Raw genomic sequence first — 16,132 nt, 5'->3', positions numbered from 1 at the left:
AATTCTTCAATTTCAATGAGAAACCTGGTTTGTTTTGCTCTGTAACATATGTTTCCTTGTTTGTTCTACCATAGTCTCAGTTATTCTAAAACTTAACAATGTTATCCATGTTTTCTATGAAATCATGGGGCTACACATTCCAAGGTACTACACTTAGTATCAGGTTAGTCTTCCCCAGTTATATAAACTTAAATACACCTAATTATAAGGAAATAAGCCACACATCTCTAAGTTAATTTGTCTTTACCGGGGAGCTCTTCGAAGACTGCTTCTTTTAATGAATACAGGAAAATATGGGAGGAATTTTTCTTATGTAAAAACAAATTCAAAAGAGTAACATTCTATCACAATAATAAAGTCTAAACTTCAGGCATGCAATTTGTTGACATAAGCAAAGAGAATAATTTAAGGGATTTCTGGAGGAAAAATAAAAGAATGGAGAAATTAAATTTATACTACTGCAACCTGTCTCTACTTATTACTTCCAGGGAATATGTTTTCTGAGAACTCACCCAGGGAAATAAACTTTTAAACTCTAAAACAGCTATTTCTAACATCTATACAATACATATGGAATTACAAGACCCTGTAAATACATAAACATTTTTACATGGATATGCTAGCTTCCATATTCTTATTTAATATGTAAGATCTTACTGTTTTATGTTCATATTATTAATAGTGTTTAGATTTATATATGAATTTTATGGCTCAAAAATTTGAAATACATATATAAAATACTGTTAAGATAAATTTCTCATTGTTTTTCATTTATACGCAGTTTACTACATAAATATTATGTTCAACTATTTCTTCAAGTAAAAATACATGTTAATTTGTTCAGTTATTTTGGCATTTAGTTTTAATTTTTCCATTTTTAATTCTCATACATAAGTTATGGAATAAACTACTTTTAGATATGTCTTCCAGTTTAAAGGGTTAATCTAGTTTCAGACAGGACTGTTGTGAAAAGTTTTAGAACTAACCATATCCTGATAAAATTCATGAACTTCGAAAAAAAGCTAAAATCTCAGGAGCTTTCATCCAAGAGAACAAATTATCTCTAAAACTAAAATACAATAGTCTCTCAGTTCCAGTATCTTCAACTCTGGAATTCAGAAGACAATGGAATAATGGTGACAGACTACTAAAATGAAAGAACTACAAGAGTCCTGTATTCTTCTAAGTAAATGGCATCATGATCCACAACCACATAGTTTTTCAAGTCCCAAACGTAGGAATTAGTGTTGAATTTTCTTTTTCCTCATTACCCGTATCTAAACTACTTGTTCATTTAATATTTATAAACGAAGGTATTTTCACTTTTATGGAGTTTATATATTTTGTGTATGGGTAGATTTCAGTGACTCTATGACGAAAATTACAACTCATTCCCTCATGGAGCTATCATTCCACTTAAGTTACAATTTTCTTTTGTTCAGATAACTACAAGAGACTACTAAATGCTTTTCCTTTCCCATTCTTATTCTTCTATAAAAATGTCATCATACCACTTCTGGATTATGACACTCAACTGTTCAAAGTACTTTAATAACTTTCCATTTTACTTAAAATCCAAGCTTCTTACCTTGCTCCTCAATGCCCTTTGTGGTCTCACCCTTCCAAATAAATTTCCCATCTACCACCCTCAACTTTAGTCAGTGACCTGAAACGTTATAGGTTTTACTGTTTCTAGAACATTGTGAGTTATTTTTTCTTTCTGCCTTGGGGCCTTTGCACTTGCACTTCCCTTTGCAAACAAAGCTTTGCTATGGCCTGGTTCCTTCCTGTGTTTCAGGTCTAAGCTCAAACATTGTTAATTCAGTGAAAACTTCCTTGACCAATTATTAGGCCTTCCAGACTCTCATATTTACTTTTTTTTTTTTTGCATAAACTTACTTTTTAATTGAATTATAGTTAACTTACAATGTTTTGTTAATTTCTGCTGTACAGCAAAATGATTTAGTTTTATACACACACACACACACACACACACACACATTCTTTTCCAGATTCTTTTCCATTCTAGATTATTACAAGATACTGAATATAGCTCCCTGTGCTATGTAGAATAATTTACATCTGCCTTAACCCCAACCTCCCACTCTATCCCTCACCCAACCCTCTCCCCACTGGCAACCACCAGTCTGTTCTCTATGTCCATGAGACTGTTTGTTTCATAGTTAGGTTCATTTGTTTCATATTTTAGATTCCACATGTAAGTGATATCATATAGTATTTGTCTTTCTCTTTCTGACTTACTTCTAAACTTAATTTTTTAAATTATATTTTTATTTGTTAAATGTCTCTCCATCTCCATCTCCTATGATGTACACTAAATTATAAGTCTCACGAGATCAGAAACCTTTTTTTCTTGTTCCCTGATGTGTAGCTGAAACCTAGAAAAGTGTCTGACAGAATTATTGGAAGAGGAAACATGATTTAAATTTTTGGAATGTATATTAAATTGACCCCATTTAGAAGTTATGAGTTACAAGAATAATTTCAAGAGTACCTGAACAGTACTATTCTCTTTTCAATCTGAGCTGAAGCAGAGAAGGATTCTAAAAAGAATCTAACTTCATAAATTTCATAGTAGTGGGTATTTTTTAAACACATGAGACTCATTAGCTGATGTCCTTTTTCACCTGATTCTTCGTCTCTGAGCTTTCTTGTAATTTCATCTCCCTTAAGGTCACTAGAAGGCTTCAAGCTAGGATATTAAGCTAATCCCAACCCAAACCCCACAATTTCAAGTGGAAGTATCCAACCCAGTAATAAAATATAGAGGTAGAAAAAGACAAGGTTGAATTTACTGTTAGATGATCTTATTTATTCTGGTCTGGGGAAGCAGTTGTTTTTTTTTGTTTGTTTTTAATGAGTTAAAGTTACCACTTACATATGAAAGTCAATGATTTTTCTTCTCAACCCAAATTATTGGTCATTCATTCGAGTTGATTTAAAGAAAGATACCTAGTAAATCATGTATGATTCTAAGATGGTAAAATCTGTGATAGTGTCCCTAATGTACAAAACATTACAACTGTATGTTTGTTTCACAAATGCTAGAGAGAAAGTGAACAAATTTAAATAAGTGAATAGGTGAAATGAGTAAAGAGACCTAACATCAGAGAGGTTAAAAAAAAAAAGTGGGCATACAGTAAGAATAAAATATTTCGTGAGGCTTTATTGCTAAATGAATAGACAATTGAGAGATTTGATCACTTTTTTGTTTAGATCATATTAAATAATGATCTAATAATTAAATATGAAATCACTTTTTTTTTCTCACTGACCATGATGGGTAAATTTACATCCTTTTAATTTCCACTAAAACCATTTCTTTTAGAATAAAGTATAGCAGGATAGAATCTGATTTACATTAAAATACTGAACCCCACTGTGAAATTAAATTCAGAAATAATATAACACACATAATTACATCTGTGTGTGTAAGCGTGGGTGTGAAAATCTATGATTCCTTGTCTATCATATAAAAAATAAAACAAGAATCATTTAAAACAATACTACATTAGAAGTAACAATGAAATAGATTTCTGCTCCTATAAAAAATAATGAATGTGATAGTTATAAATGCAGACTGATAAAAGTACACTGTATTTGTAATTCAATTTCTATATGCAGGGTTTCTGATTAACAATTTTTAGTAATGACTCCCAATAATAGCACCAAAAATGTATTATCCTCCTTTTTTTAATATAATAGTTTTATTCTTAAAATTTTTAGTAACTATTAAAATCTTACAAATATAGTTTGTGTTCATTTGTAAGATGAAGCTAGGTTTTAGACCCAGGTCACTGTGATCAAGTATTTCACCTATATGACTGATAGGATATTTAGAAATCTTATTGGACACACAGAACTAATTTTCACTTTTTCAGACTGTTCTGCTATATGTCTGACATATTTGACATTTTGTCAAAAAGTGCCCCAGTCCTTATTATGACAACCAAACAACCTCTAAGGATACCACTGACCTGGAACAGGGGTTGGGAAAGTATGGCCTGCTGTGCCAAATATGACCTACTGGCCCCTTCTGCATGGCCCATGAGCTAAGAATGGTTTTACATTTGTAAAGAGATTAAAGAAGACAAACAAAACAAAGAAGATTGTTCAGCAGGGATACTTACTATCTGGCCCTAATAGAAAATGCTTATCGATCCCTGCACTTGTTTCACGATGACACATACTCTGTCTCGTTCACCACTATAATAGGACTACAAATGTTTCCAAAACATTGAAGGGACATAAGTAATATGTGTGTAAAGGCAGGAAGAGAGAAACTATGATTAGAGTTAGAAGAGTATAAAAATATAACTCTGAAAGGAATATAGAGATCAAAGCAAAGATGGCAAAGAGGATCAGAATGGTTAAATTAATTCATCAAAGAACTCAGCTAGGAGTGAAAAGCCATTACTTATTTTATCTATGACTTCCAGCACATTATGTATGCTGCATAGGTTTGTATATACGTGTATACAAAATAACACAATTTTATATGCTACTGTACACAAAATGTTATGTGCTGTTTGTTTTTTTTTTCTCCTAGCATTTTTGGTAAAGATTTTCCTTTATCATTAAATTACTTTTAGGAATATATATATATATATATATATATATATAATATTTACTTCTACAAAATACAATGGCTTGTAACATGATTTTTCTTCTATTTCTATTTTCTTACTATAAAAATATTACAATATTAATTAGAATACAATTCTACCAGTATTTGTATATCTCTATATCTACATATAGTCAACAAACCAAGATACAAGACACATTGAAGTGAACTGAGGAAGAAATGTAAGGAAAAATAAAATCTGGACTTAAATGATAAAACTTATGGTATTGAAAAACATGAAATTAAAAACACTATAGAAGGAACCACTGCCAGACAAAAATTTATTAATTCATTTCCCCTTGGTGAAGCTCTGCCATAATTGCATTATATTGATTAATGGATGGTTAAAGCTAGTTGAGTCTGGTTCACTGAATTACATACAAATATAACATATTTTACAGATTGGTTTTAATAGTCATAACACTATATTTAATGAGTATTGGTCTTGGCATAACACTTTTAAGAATAGAAATCTCCACGACACTGTGAGTGTAATGTCTGTTAGAACTAGTGATAAAAGTTTGAAATTAAAAAAACAAGATATACTGAAGTTTATCCAGATTCTAATTAATTCTATCTGTTATAAGAACCAGTCAGTTGGTGAAGTTTGCCGTATCTTACATCTTATTAAGGCTGTTTAGCTACACAGAAACTGCACAAAAGACGTTATTACTTCTAAATTGCTTTGGTGCCCTGAGCTAAAACACAAATTTCCCAGACTAGGTATTACACTATTATTTACTCAATATACTTTCTGTCTTACTTAATTTTATTGCATATGTAAGACTGCCTATGTAATTAGGCACATCTCCATTTCGTTTTGCATTTCCTATTTGTCCAAGTGAAACCCTGAGATGCAATCTAAGTAAAAAATTATGTGAGCAAATGGAAAGTGAATTCACATTGAAATATTCATGCATTTAAAATTGGTAAACTCTTTACCGATGGCAATACAACTAACATATCCTTACTAATCTTGCCTTTAGTGAACTAATTGCATCCCCTTATGATTAGTGTTTGTCTACAAGATGAACATTAGTCAATAAATATTCAAAAACATGTTTAAAGGTAATGTGCAGGAAGGGTGCATTGTGTGTGCATGGACGTGTGTATTTGTATTTGTCTATCTATGTATTTAGCATCTTTGGATTTGGTGTGCCTTTGATTAAGACAAATGTGTTTTAAATAAACTTTCAACTATAACTTGCTTGTTTTGATTTTACTGCGCTCCATCATGACTGCATATACAACTCAGCATAGTAATTCTGTATGCAACTTTTAGTAACTCCCACATATTACGTGTACTGCAAAGTGTATAGTGAGTTTATTAGGTGGATTTATAATATTTCCATTCTCTGGAAGAGGGGAATGCTTGACCCTCTAGAATTATGAATTTATTTAGACACAATTGAGTATCAAAGCAAAAGTATTCTTGAAATCATTTTTTTTCTCAGTGAATGCCAAAGCATCCATTTAATTCTTTCAAAAATGTAGTAAAATCTTTGGTGCCTAGCTGCAGCATAAGAAAAGCCATATGAAAAAAAAATTGCGGTGGCTATTTGTCATTTAATATTTTTAAAAGAGGACATTGATAACCAAAATAGGTAAAATATATATAGAATAAAAAGCAGAAGATTCTACAAATGTAAGTCTGATAATTATATAAATATATATTTAACTATTTAAATGTTTTATATGTTCAGATATATTTAAGTATATATAACTTAGTATATTATATTATTTTTAATTCTCTCTAGTATCTTTGTTAAAATGAATTACTATTTCCCATGGAGCAATTTTAACTTAAAATTAGTTTATAAATAAATAATAAATGGAATCATGGGAGAAGGGGATAATAGAGCCAGCTGTTTTGTTTAATGATTCTTCCAAAGGATATGGTTTTGTGCTTCCTTGACCTTCTGCAGAGCAATTTTTTCAAGCATTTCAAATATTGAAATAATTAATTAACGTGTCTTACGGTTAGCAACTGAAATACTTAAACTATGAGGACATATTATTTAGATGGTAAAAGAATTCATTTGACAACGATTTGACTTCCAAAGGGTATTATTTTAAGAAGCATGTCATTCATTCGATAACTGGGAGTCACACTTAAAGGAATAGGCCCCTACCATGAAGAACTGTCAAATTGTTTAAAACAAAATGCACCTAAAGAAAAGGTGCAATCTTACTAAACAGAATATAAAACAAATAACTTAAGCAAATCATTGAATGTTTCTAATGAAAATTTAGCAACCAAACCGATATAACAGATCACCTTCTGCACATTCTCACCTGACCCATATACAAACCAATGTACAGGCCTAATTATCAAGTTAAAATATCCACTACTGGGAATACTGGATGGTATATTGGGGTTTTGGAAAGGACTTATGTACAGTTATTAAAAAATATTTTTGTATGTATGATGTATGGCATATTATATCATACTCATTACATATGTCATTTCAAAATGAAGCCTTCCTGTTCCTCTTCTTAGTCAAGTTAATTGATTTTTCTGCTTCACTATAGCACTCTGTTCACAGCTGTTATACAGCATTAACCAAAGACTTCCATACATTAGAGTCATTTATGTATATATCACTCTCCTTTTACACTGGTAATTTCCCAGGTGTACCGAAAATACCTCCCCAAATATGGATCTCAGTTCGTAACAGAGAACTCAGTATCTAGCAGATCCACCATAAATGTGAATTTGCTTGGACTCAATCTAACTGGACTGAACTGAAATCACAAAGGGGTCCTAAGTGCAGTGAATAGCAAATATCTTTGAGAAGATTGTGTTGGAACTCATTTTTCAGTAAAAAGCATAAAAGACATTTATAATATCAGGTGGAAATAAGAAGTTATCACAAAAGAGATACTGAAGCACAGAGAAAAAAATATTGAACTATAAATGAGAATAATTGCTTCCTGGCTCTACTTGTGAAAACAACAGCTTCAGGATTATGAACAAATGAAACTTTTTTTACTCTTTTAAAATGGTAATATTTATCTTGTAAACTTAATTCTGATGTAAAAGTTAATATATATGGACATATTTTCTATTATATAAACAACATTACAATGTAAAGTGTTACTATTGTTGCATTTATTATTATAATGTATAATTATGAATAGTTATAATGATATTATATTGGAAAAGATAGTCAATAAATAAAAATTATATGCAAAGGACTGTTTTAGGTGATGAACATTTAGGAGGAGAAGAAACAAAATATCATTTTCCTCATGAATTTTGATTTAGTAAATTATGTTATACAGTATTTTTGCCAATTTTCGAATAGATAAAAAATTTCAACTTTAGCTCTACAACAGTTTAATTTTATGCAGCTATTGAGAGAGATTCCTTAGAGATATTGCTGTAATAATGAACAGAAAGGAGGTTCACATTAATTATTTTTAAAGATCTACTTGAAAAGACTTCTCTGTAGGCTAACTCACCTTGAGGTTTCTCATTTCTGAGTTATTAAACATTCTATTTGATCTTTCTCTAAATGACTCTTCATATCCTTTGTTTAAAAAGGAACCAATCCTAACCAAGGCAAACATGGTCTTCACAGTGCTATTTGATCATGCATATGTGGCATACAGAAGAACATGTATACTGAATATACAAAAGCATTCATATTTGTAGAAAAATTAAAAGTGGTGAAATGAAGTCATACTTAAAAAAACAATTAAGAAGTAAAGTAGTGAATGAATGCTGAAGTAAAATACAACTGAAAGACAATTTAAGATAGCCAAATATTGCAAGACAATTCAACATCTAAAGTAAATTACTTATTGAATGAGCACTGTAAAATAATTTTAAACACTTATGTTAAATAGATTTTGATAATATAAAAAATATGTTCATAGGACATGCCTAAAAGATGTCTACATATATCTACTCGCAATTTTAATTTGCTTCTAAAAAATCATTTGAAAAGTGCAAAGTTTATGTAAATAATAGACAATTTGACATTTTATATATATATATATATATATATATATGTTTAAACATAAAATTTACTGTAACAAAGATTTATCATATTCTCCAAAAGAAGAAAAGAGGGCAGTTGCTGGTAGGGGAGGTTTGCCAGGATGTGAGACTTTGGAGGGACATTCTTATTCTATCACATTTTCTTTAGTAACATTTCAAAACTTTGGTGACTCACCATTATCTTTTTTTTTTTTTTACATCTTTATTGGAGTATAATTGTTTTACGATGGTGTGGTTAGTTTCTGTTTTATAACAAAGTGAATCAGTTATACATATACATATGTTCCCATATCTCCTCCCTCTTGCGTCTCCCTCCCTCCCACCCTCCCTATCCCACCCATGCAGGTGGTCACAAAGCACCAAGCTGATTTCCCTGTGCTATGCAGCTGCTTCCCAATAGCTATCTATTTTACGTTTGGTAGTGTATATATGTCCATGCCACTCTCTCACTTTGTCACAGCTTACCCTTCCCCCTCCCCATATCCTCAAGTCCATTCTCTAGTAGGTCTGTGTCTTTATTCCCGTCTTACCCCTAGGTTCTTCATGATATTTTTCTTAGATTCCATATATATGTGTTAGCATACGGTATTTGTCTTTCTCTTTCTGACTTACTTCACTCTGTATGACAGACTACTGTAATTTTAAAAGTTATGGCACAGAAAATTACCCTTTGAATAAAACAAAATCTAAAGATAAATGTGCTTCAAGCCACGTGGAATTAGCATATGTATTAAAAATAGACTTTGGGGTCATAAAAGATGGATATGCACAGCTTGTAGGTGTCCACAAAGCAACAAGTTGCACAATTCAAATTTATTTCCTATGACATATTACGACTAAAAAACACTGTTGAGTGAAGTGGTGAGGGTATCTTTGCCCAAAAACATAATGTCAAAATACTGCATACTTATTTAATGTTTTCTATTAAAATACATTATACAAAAAATAGCAGTCATTAATGGAAGGTGGCAGAACTTTTCATGAGCTGTCATGGTGCAAAGTCATAATGGAGCAGTCTGTGTGAGGTAAATCTGCAGGATACTACCTTTAAGAAGAGCAGCTTGTTTGGCCAGCAGACCAGCAAGAAGTTAGAAAAAAAGTCAAATTTTCAGGGTATTTCTTAGAATCCCTTTCACCTTGGAGTTCTGAGACCATGGACACTCATTAACTTTAGGAATTTGATTATACCATGCATAAGGTAACTTCTAGGCACATTAAGAGGTAATTTTCTATTAAATAATTCATATCTTCTACAAAAGGGAAGAGCCCTTCATTAGGTAGCTATAGCACTAATACACTTCCCACGGGCTGCTTACTGGCTCAGCTGACCAAATCCACAGATAGAGAAAAAGGATAAAGTAAATTTTAGAAATAAGTTTTTGAATTTTTATTTACTTTAATAAAAAATAGAATGTTAAAGTGCTTTCTAAGAATATATTAAGCAGCCATGAATGAGAAAAAAACTATCATAAAAATGATTCAGAATTCTTCCTAAAAAAGGAATTCTCTCTAAATACAATACTTAACACCAAAATTTTTTCTTAACATCTTTATTGGAGTATAATTGCTTTACATTGTTGTGTTAGTTGCTGCCCTATAACAAACTGAATCAGCAATCAGGATATATATAACACCATATCCCCTCTCACTTGCATCTCCCTCCAACTCTCCTTATTCCACCCTTCTAGGTGGTCACAAAGCACCGAGCTGATCTCCCTGTGCTATGCGGCTGCTTCCCACTAACTATCTACCTTACGTTTGGTAGTGTATATATGCCCATGCCACTCTCTCACTTCGTTTCGGCTTACCCTCCCCCCTCCCTGTGTCCTCAAGTCCATTCTCTACGTCTGCGTCTTTATTCCTGTCCTGCCATTAGGTTCTTCAGAACTATTTTTTTTTTTTTAGATTCCATATATATGTGTTAGAATACGGTATTTGTTTTTCTCTTTCTGACTTACTTCACTCTGTATGGCCTACTCTAGATCCATCTACCTCACTACAAATAACTCAATTTCGTTTCTTTTTATGGCTGAGCAATATTCCATTGTATATATGTGCCATATCTTCTTTAACCATTTATCTGTCGATGGACACTTAGGTTGGTTCCGTGTCCTGGTGATTGTAAATACTGCTGCAATGAACATTGTGGTACATATTCTTTCTGACTTATGGTTTTCTCAGGGTATACGCCCAGTAGTGCGAATGGTGGGTCATATGGTAGTTCTATTTTTAGTTTTTTAAGGAACCTCCATACTGTTCTCCATAGTGGCTGTATCAGTTTACCTTCCCAATAATAGTGCAAGAGGGTTCCCTTTTCTCCACACCCTCTCCAGAATTTATTGTTTGTAGATTTTTTCATGATTGCCATTCTGACCGGTGTGAGGTGATACCTCATTGTAGTTTTGATTTGCATTTCTCTAATGATTAGTAATGTTGAGCATCCTTTCATGTGTTTGTTGGCAATTTGTATATCTTCTCTGGAGAAATGTCGGTTTAGGTCTTCTGCCCATTTTTGGATTGGGTTGTTTGTATTTTTTGATATTGAGTTGCATAAGCTGCTTGTATAGTTTGGAGATTAATCCTTTGTCAGTTGCTTCGTTTGCAAATATTTTCTCCCATTCTGAGGGTATTCTTTTTGCCTTGTTTATGGCTTCCTTTGCTCTGCAAAAGCATTTAAGTCTCATTAGGTCCCAACTGTTTATTTTTGTTTTTACTTCCATTTCTGTAGGAGGTGGGTCAAAAAGGATCTTGCTGTGACTAATGTCATAGAGTGTTCTGCCTATGTTTTTCTCTAAGAGTTTTACAGTGTCTGGCCTTACATTCAGGTCTTTAATCCATTTTGAGTTTATTTTTGTGTATGGTGTTAGGGAGTATTCTAATTTCATTCTTTTACATGTAGCTGGCCAGTTTTCCTAGCACCACTTATTGAAGAGGCTGCCTTTTCTCCATGGTATATTCTTGCCTCCTTTATCAAAAGTAAGGTGACCATAGGTGTATGGGCTTATCTCTGGGCTTTCTATCCTGTTCCATTGATCTATGTTTCTGATTTTTTTGTGTGTGTGCCAGTACCATACTGTCTTGATTGCCGTAGCTTTGTAGTCTAGTTGGAAATCCGGGAGCCTGATTCCTCCAGCTCTGTTTTTCTTTCTTATGACTGCTTTCGCTATTCGGGGTCTTTCATGTTTCCATACAAATTGTGAAATTTTTTGTTCTACTTCTGTGAAAAATGCGATTGGTAGTTTGATAGGGATTGCATTGAATCTGTAGATTGCTTTGGATAGTAGAATCATTTTCACAATGTTGATTCTTCCAATCCAGGAACATGGTATATCTCTCCATCTGTTGGTATCACCTTTAATTTCTTTCATCAGTGTCTTATAGTTTTCTGCATACAGGTCTTTTGTCTCCTTAGGTAGGGTTATTCCTAGGTGTTTTATTCTTTTTGTTGCAATGGTAAACGGGAGTGTTTCCTTAACTTCTCTTTCAGATTTTTCATCATTAGTGTATAGGAATGCAAGAGATTTCTGTGCATTAATTTTGTATCCTGCTACTCTACCAAATTCATTGATTAGCTCCAGCAGTTTTCTGGTAGTATCTTTAGGATTTCCTCTATATACTATCATGTCATCTGCAAACAGTGAAAGTTTTACTTCATCTTTTCTGATGTGGATTCCTGTTATTTCTTTTTCTTCTCTGATTGCTGTGGCTGAAACTTCCAAAACTATGTGGAATAATAGTGGTGAGAGTGGGCAACCTTGTTTTGTTCCTGATGTTAGTGGAAATGGTTTTCACCACTGAGAACAATGTTGGCTGTGGGTTTCTCATATATGGCCTTTATTATGTTGAGGAAAGTTTCCTCTATGCCTACTTTCCAGAGGGTTTTTATCATAAAAGGGTGCTAAATTTCGTCAAAAGCTTTTCCTGCATCTATTGAGATGATCATATGGTTTTTGTTTTTGTTTTCTTTTCCTGTACATGGGCCTCTCACTGTTGTGGCCTCTCCCGTTGTGGAGCACAGGCTCTGGACATGCAGGCTCAGCGGCCATGGCTCACGGGCCAAGCCACTCCACGGCATGTGGGATCTTCCTGGACCAGGGCATGAACCCATGTTCCCTGCATCAGCAGGCATATTCTCAACCACTGCGCCACCAGGGAAGCCCCGATCATATGGTTTTTATCCTTCAATTTTTTAATATGGTTTATAACACTGATTGATTTGCATATACTGAAGAATCATTGCATTCCTGGGATAAACCTCACTTGATTATAATGTATGATCCTTTTAATGTGCTGTTGGATTCTGTTTGCTAGTATTTTGTTGAGGACTTTTGCATCTATGTTCATCAGTGATACTGGCCTGTAGTTTTCTTTCTTTGTGACATCTTTGTCTGGTTTTGGTATCCGCGTGATGGTGACCTCATAGAATGAGGTTGGCAGTGTTCCTCCCTCTGCTATATTTTGGAAGAGTTTGAGAAGGATAGGTGTTAGCTCTTCTCTAAGTGTTTGATAGAATTTGCTTGTGAAGCCATCTGGTCCTGGTCTTTTCTTTGTTGGAAGATTTTTAATCACAGTCTCCATTTCAGTGCTTGTGATGGGTCTGTTTATAATTCTCCCTTGTTCAGTCTCAGAAGATTGTGCTTTTCTAACAATTTGTCCATTTCTTCCAGGTTGTCCATTTTATTAGCATATAGTTGCTTGTAGTAATCTCTCATGATCCTTTGTATTTTTGCAGTGTCAGTTGTTACTTTTCCTTTTTCATTTCTAATTCTATTGATTTGAGCCTTCTCCCTTTTTTTCTTGATGAGTCCGGCTAATGGTTTATAAATTTTGTTTATCTTCTCAAAGAACCATCTTTTCATTTTATTGATCTTTACTATTGTTTCCTTTTCTTTTTCATTTATTTCTGATCTGATCTTTATGATTTCTTTCCTTCTATTAACTTTGGGTTCTTTTTTTTTCTTTCTCTAATTGTTCTAGGTGTAAGGTTAGATTGTTTATTTGAGATGTTTCTTGTTTATTGAGGAAGGATTGTATTGCTATAAACTTCCCTCTTAGAACTGCTTTTGCAGCTTCCCAAATGTTTTGGGCCTTCGTGTTTTCATTGTCACTTGTTTTCGTGTATTTTTGATTTCCTCTTTGACTTCTTCAGTTATCTCTTGGTTAATTACTAGTGTATTGTTTAGGCTGTATGTGTTTGTATTTTTTACAGTTTTCTTTTTCCTGTAATTGATATCTAGTCTAATAACATTGTGGTGGGAAAAGATACTTGATATGATTTCGATTTTCTTAAATTTACCAAGGTTTGATTTGTGACCCAAGATATGGGTCACAAAACCCAGGTGAATGTTCCATGATCACTTGAGAAGAAAGTGTGTTCTGTTGCTTTCGCATGGAATGTCCTATAAATATCAATTAAATACATCTTGTTTAATGTTTCATTTAAAGCATGTGTTTCCTGATTTATTTTCACTTTTGTTTATCTGTCCATTGGTGAAATATCAGTGAGTCCCCTACTATGATTGTTACGGTTGATTTCCCTCTTTATGTCTGTTACCATTTGCCTTATGTATTGAGGTGCTCCTAGGATGGGTGCATAAATATTTATAATTGTTATATCTTCTTCTTGGATTGATCTGTTGATCATTATGTAGTGTCCTTCTTTGTCTCTTGTAATAGTCTTTATTTTAAAGTCTATTTTTTTCTGATATGAGTACTGCTACTCCAGCTTTCCTTTGATTTCTATTTGCATGGAATATCTTTTTCCATCCCCTCACTTTCAGTCTGTGTGTGTCCATAGATCTGAAGTGGGCCTCTTGTAGACAGCATATATATAGGTCTTGTTTTTGCATCCATTCAGCCAGTCTATGTCTTTTTGTTGGAGCATTTAATCCACTTACATTAAGGTAATTATCAACATTTATGTTCATATTACCATTTAATTGTTTTGGGTTTGTTATTGTAGCTCTTTTCCTTCTCTTGTGTGTCCTGCCTAGAGAAGTTCCTTTAGCATTTGCTGTAAAGTTGAATTGTTGGTGCTGAATTCTCTTAACTTTTGCTCCTCTGTAAAGGTTTTAATTTCTCTATTGACTCGGAATGAGATCCTTGTGGGGTAGAGTAATCTTGGTTGTAAGTTTTTCGCTTTCATCACTTTAAATATGTCCTGCCACTCCCTTCTGGCTTGCAGAATTTTTGTTGAAAGATCAGCTGTTAACCCTATGGTGATCCCCTTGTATGTTATTTGTTGCATTTCCTTTGCTGCTTTTAATATTTTTTCTTTGTGTTTAATTTTTGATAGTTTTATAATATTTGTCTTGGCGTGTTTCTCCTTGGATTTATCCTGTATGGGACTCTCTGCACTTCCTGGACTTGATTGACTATTTCCTTTCCCATGTTAGGGAAGTTTTCAACGATAATCCCTTGAAATATTTTCTCAGTCCCTTTCTTTCTCTCTTCTTCTTCTGGGGCCCCCTATAATTCGAATGTTAGTGTGTTTAATGTTGTCCCAGAGGTCTCTGAGACTCTCCTCCATTCTCTTCATTCTTTTTTCTTTATTCTGCTCTCTTGGTAGTTATTCCACTGTTTTATCTTCCAGGTCACTTATCCGTTCTGCCTCAGTTATTCTGCTATTGATTCCTTCTAGAGAATTTTTAGTTTCATTTATTGTGTTGTTCATCATTGTTTGTTTGCTCTTTAGTTCTTCTAGGTCCTTGTTAAACGTTTCTTGTATTTTCTTCATTCTATTTCCAAGATTTTGGGTCGTCCTTACTTTCATTACTCCAAATTCTTCTTCAGGTAGACTGCCTATTTCCTCTTTGTTTGGCCTGGTGGGTTTTTACCTTGCTCCTTCATCCTCTGTGTGTTCCTCTGTCTTCTCATTTTGTTTAACTTACTGTGTTTGGGGTCTCCTCTTCTCAGGCTGCAGGTTTGTAGTTCCCATTGTTTTTGGTGTCTACCCCCAGTGGCTAAGGTTGGCTCAGTGGGTTGTGTAGGTTTCTTGGTGGAGGGAACTGGTGACTGGGTTCTGGTGGATGAGGCTTGATCTTGTATTTCTGGTGGGCAGGACCACATCCAGTGGTGTGTTTTGGGGTGTCTGTGAACTTACTATGATTTTAGGCAGCCTCTCTGCTAATGGGTGAGGTTGTGTTCCTGTCTTGCTCATTGTTTGGCATGGGGTGTCCAGCATTGGAGCTTGCTGGTCGTTGAGTGAAGTTGGGTCTTAGCGTTAAGATGGAGATCTCTGGGAGAGCTCTTGCTGTTTGATATTACATGGGAGGTTTCTGGTGGCCCAATGTCCTGAACTCGGCTCTCCCACCTCAGAGGCTCAGGCCTGACACCCGGCCTGGGCACCAAGACCCTGTCAGCCACACGGCTCAAGTCTACAGTTGCTCCCAAAGTCCACTGCCTCAATTTTGTGATGATTCGCTGTCAATTCAAGTATTCCAGAGAGGCAGGGTATATCAAGTTGACTGTGGAGATTTAAT

The 16,132-nt window shown here is 33.8% G+C and overlaps 1 long non-coding RNA gene across 1 annotated transcript in view; it reads right to left on the bottom strand.

Moving 5' to 3' along the window:
* Window positions 1-16,132, bottom strand: part of LOC113630696 (uncharacterized) — a 310,684-nt gene that overhangs the window by 138,292 nt on the left and 156,260 nt on the right. The gene's annotated exons all lie outside the window — the stretch shown is intronic.

This window comes from Aethalodelphis obliquidens, unplaced genomic scaffold (assembly GCF_003676395.1).
Source record: "Aethalodelphis obliquidens isolate GAN/ISIS:26980383/991018 unplaced genomic scaffold, ASM367639v1 scaffold2, whole genome shotgun sequence".
In the NCBI taxonomy this organism is placed as follows: Eukaryota; Metazoa; Chordata; class Mammalia; order Artiodactyla; family Delphinidae; genus Aethalodelphis; species Aethalodelphis obliquidens.
The sequence above is the reverse complement of the archived record's forward strand: the minus strand, read 5'-3'. Positions and strand labels throughout refer to the sequence as shown.